Here is a 4,878-nt window from a genome sequence, read left to right as displayed (position 1 = left end):
TATTTATGACGCGTGTCGGTGGCGTCACTTCCTGTGTGAAGTTCGTCGCTGTGTCCTGGAAACACACTAGCGCCCTCCAGTGGAGAGAAATAGTCTCAACTTGATGTGTGATGATGTCCAACATGTCTGGGTACAGACGCAGCGCGACTCCCACCGAGGCGCTGCAGTGTTTACAGGCGTTGGACGGCGGCCATTTTGAATTGTTAGAAAAATAGTATTAAAAGTTGTTAAAATGTTAATTTTGGTGTCAGTTAGTTTCCTAACAGACATGCTAACACATGCAATGCATTAATATCTCACTCCTACCTAAAACGACCATGGGCGGTCAAATTGACCGCCCATGGTCGTTTTAGGTAGGAGTGGAACCCCGGTCGTTCTAGTGTTAACGGACACAACCCGACGTACAGCAGCAGCAGCAGCTCTCCCATCCCCTTTAGGTCTCGCCAGGTTTTTCCAAGATGCTGCTGTTCGTCTTCTTACCCACGTGTTCCGAGGTCAGCACGATTTCCCGCCAGACTCGAAACCCTGTAGCAAGAAAGACGGATTATCTCAAGCCCAGTTTCTTGTTTTAACCGGAAATGCCTCTTAACGTCTCATTCTTCATTGAGGCGAGCACTGGGGGCAAGACACGCTTAGCAACTACATCTTGAAATAAGCATTAGGAGACGCAAAGCGAAACCAGCTGGTCCACTTCCTGTCACTGACCGGGCCTGTTAAAACCTGCCGCAAACCGCCCAGCTCTGCCGTAACACACGGTGCCGTCATCCGCTGGCACGTTAAAAGGGGGATAACGAAGAAAACAAACTGGCAACCCTGGCCAACTCAAATTGGGTTCACCGAGGGCGTCCGGCTATTCCGTTGCCTACCAACACAGGGATCGCCGGTTCGAATCCCCGTGTTGCCTCCGGCTTGGTCGGGCGTCCCTACAGACACAACTGGCCGTGTCTGCGGGTGGGAAGCCGGATGTGGGTGTGCGTCCTGGTCGCTGTACTAGCGCCTCCTCTGGTCGGTCGGGGCGCCTGTTCGGGGCTGGAGGGGGTAGCGTGATCCCCCTGGGGAAACTCCTCCCTGTCAGGTGAAAAGAAGCGGCTGGTGACTCCACATGTATGGGAGGAGGCATGTGGTAGTCTGCAGCCCTCCCCGGATCGGCAGAGGGGGTGGAGCAGAGACCGGGACGGCTCGGAAGAGTGGGGTGATTGGCCGGGTACAATTGGGAAGAAAAGGGGGAGGGGCTGGGTTCACTGTGGTGGTGTGACGCCTTACATTCCACGTGCAGCGGTCTCTCACGAGCCGTGTGTCTCTGAAAGGACGGACAGAGCTGCGCCACATCACCGGAGGCAGCTTCCCAAACCTGATGTCTGTTGGTCTGCACCTCCCAAGAATGTTGGCGCAGACAAGTGAGAAGATGTGAAACACATCGCCGATTATTTCCGGTTTTCTCAGAGAGGAAGAATCACTTTGAGAGACTGACAAACCTCTTCACGAGAAGCACCGAGTCTCGAATCATCCTCTTTTCTTTTCTCTTGAGACTGCACACGTCAACAGAAAACTGCGTTCATGTTGTACAGGAGGGAAGAAGCCGGATGCTATACGTTCAAATGTAATATTGCACTCTAAATGTAAATCTTTTGGGGAGCGGAACCCTGTCTGATCCTGCAGCTCTGGTCCTGCAGTTCTGGTCCTGCAGCTCTGATCCTGCAGCTCTGGTCCTGCGGTTCTGGTCCTGCAGCTCTGATCCTGTAGCTCTGGTCCTGCGGCTCTGATCCAGCAGCTCTGATCCTGCAGTTCTGATCCAGCAGATCTGATCCTGCAGCTCGGATCCTGCAGCTCTGATCCAGCAGCTCTGATCCTGCAGCTCTGATCCTGCAGCTCGGATCCTGCGGTTCTGATCCTGCGGCTCTGGTCCTGCGGCTCTGATCCAGCAGCTCTGATCCTGCAGCTCTGGTCCTGCAGCTCTGATCCTGCGGCTCTGGTCCTGCGGCTCTGATCCAGCAGCTCTGATCCTGCAGTTCTGATCCAGCAGATCTGATCCTGCAGCTCGGATCCAGCAGCTCTGATCCAGCAGCTCTGATCCTGCAGCTCTGGTCCTGCAGCTCTGGTCCTGCAGATCTGATCCTGCAGCTCTGGTCCTGCAGCTCTGATCCTGCAGCTCTGGTCCTGCAGCTCTGGTCGTGCAGCTCTGATCCTGCAGGTGATCCTGCTTCCTCCATCCACAGCCTCCTCATGTACCGAGTAAACACCGTCCACACGCTTTCCTGTCAGAGAAACAAGTCCTGTTTCCTTCTCTATCTGCATAATTGTGTCCAGCATTGGCCCGCATCCACCTGGGACCCGGATCTGGACCCTCCTCGCATCCCATACACAACCTGTCACAGACCAAACCAGCGATCACGTAGTTTCCCTTTCAGTCACCCATCCTTTCCTTCATGCTAAACACAGTATAATATATAACAGTATTACATATATATATATATATATATATATATATATATATATATATATATATATATATATATATATATAATATTGATTTATTCAGACACATAGGTCCATATTAAAAAAAAAAAAACAGCCCTGTGATGGTCTGGCGGCCTGTCCAGGGTGCCCCCTGCCTGCCGCCCAATGGCTGCTGGGATAGACTCCAGCATCCCCGCGACCCTGAGAGCAGGACAAGCGGTTCAGATAATGGATGGATGGATGATGGATGGATGGATGGATGGATGGACGGATGGATGGCTATACAACACAGTATGGTATAATGTGTTTGTGCATGTGGTCGGTACATTAAGCGGCCCGATACAGGAAGTGCCTCCCCACCTCTGGATTTGTCATCAGAGGACCTGAGTGAGGGCAGACAGTTCTGTGGGCTCCCGCTCCGCACAGCCTGCCCCTTCCTGTTCTATTGTTGTGTGTGGAAACATTGTTGCGTATATAACGTGCTTTGCGTCACCACCGACGTTGGTCGAGCTGTCTACGCGGGGTCCGAAACAGACGAGCCTCGCCCGGCGGGTCACCTTACCGTCTGTACATTTTACTGTTACCACACCTTTGCTCCTACATGTCTTGGATCAAGTGTTTTTAAGATTCCCTTTTCTTGTTCAGTGAGAGTTCAAGTCTTTGAATCATGAAGTACACTTTCTTCAATAAAGCAAGCGTGGCACACTAAGTCGTGTGTGGGTCATGAAACAGAACAATGTGTAATTTACTCCAGCAGTACAGCAACAACCGCCAGGGGGCTGACGTCATGCTGCTATAGCAACGTCTTAGAAGATATCTCAGATATCTTCTAAATGCCCCCGTCAGGCGGAGGGTTGCGTGCTACATCAGGGCGGCATGACTGACGGACGTGAGGAATGGCTGCCAGGCGCGCGAGCGCTCGGGTTGGAGGGCCGGCGGACCAATCGACAGGCCAACAAGGATTCGTTCGGTTTTGGACGGGTCCCCCTGGGCCCGCATGAAGGATGCTTTTGGGGTTTCTGAACAAATTAATTTGCGAATAAATCTCACAAGTCTAGACTGTCATTTCTGGTGTCCCTCCAGCAGACCTGCGACGGTTTTCAACATCTGGCTCGGGGTCCAAAAGTGGACAGCAGCCAGAGAAGAACGGGTCAGAATACTTTGTGTGAACTTGTTACCAGGCAACGGCCTCCAAACTATGTCACCGCACAGGCGGCAGCACACGCCTCTGCAAGTCTGCGGGTCGTACATACAGGACATTTGGACAGATGACTGTATAAATATTCTGTATGGATGTTCCAGAAGAGCTTCTGAGGTTTGGGTTATCAAGCTGCTTAGGAGTTTGATTCCTGTTGTCATCATCATCATCATCTTCATCATCACTACCATGTCATCTATTATCCAAACTGCTTATCCTGCTCTCAGGGTCGTGGGGATGCTGAGGTCTATCAGGAGTCATTGGGCAGGAGGCGGGGAGACACCCTGGACAAGCCGCCAGGCCACCGCAGGGCCCACACACACACACACACACACACACACACACACACACACACACACACACACACACACACACACACACACACACACACACACACACACACACACACACACACACACACACACACACGTGCGTTCACGTATGGCCGAGTCAGCTGACCTACACAGGTCTTCATCAACACCACACACTCAAAAGAAGGAAGTCGTGTGTTCAGAAGACTCTGGTGCTTTGTTTGAAGCCTTGAAATAACATGCAGGGTTTCCCCGGGGGGCGGGCGGGTGGGGGGGCGGGGTCAAATCCATCTCTTTTTGAATCATAAAGGAGCGTTGAGACTGGACAGGGTTGACTGGCGGATGCTGAGGATGGTGTTTCTCTGAGCCTGAGAACCAACGGCAGGGTTGAGAAGATGAGCTGGAAAGCTAATGGACCTGTATTCCCCCTGTAACCCCACCCATCCACCCGGAAGAGAAAACAGAGTCTAGCAACACAACCCAGAACCGAACCAAGCTAACCCAATGTTGGTCGACTCATTTGCTGGACTCTCGACTTACAGAATAGGTACAGGCAGCTTTTACGTTAATTAGCGTTCCCCGTGCAGAACCCGAGTCAGTGGATCAGGGATCCTGCAACCTGTGGCCAATTGTGTCCTTCAACGTGGCAACATGTCTGGGCCGCTTAAGTGCTCTTCGTGTCCGAGGACACGAGAGGGTTTTTTTTTATTCCTTATGAGATTGCGGCCATTTTGTGTCGGCTTGCAACTGATTGCAGCATTTTGGGTTCAAATTCTGCTCAGGATCCAGTCTCTCTCTCTCTCTCTCTCTCTCTCTCGCTCTCGCTCTCTCTCTCTCTCTCTCTCTCTCTCTCTCTCTCTCTCTCTCTCCTTTCTGCCTCTATCTACTATACTATCAAATAAATGCTAAAAC

Source organism: Lampris incognitus, chromosome 6 (genome assembly GCF_029633865.1).
Source record: "Lampris incognitus isolate fLamInc1 chromosome 6, fLamInc1.hap2, whole genome shotgun sequence".
Classification (NCBI taxonomy): domain Eukaryota; kingdom Metazoa; phylum Chordata; class Actinopteri; order Lampriformes; family Lampridae; genus Lampris; species Lampris incognitus.
The sequence above is the reverse complement of the archived record's forward strand: the minus strand, read 5'-3'. Positions refer to the sequence as shown.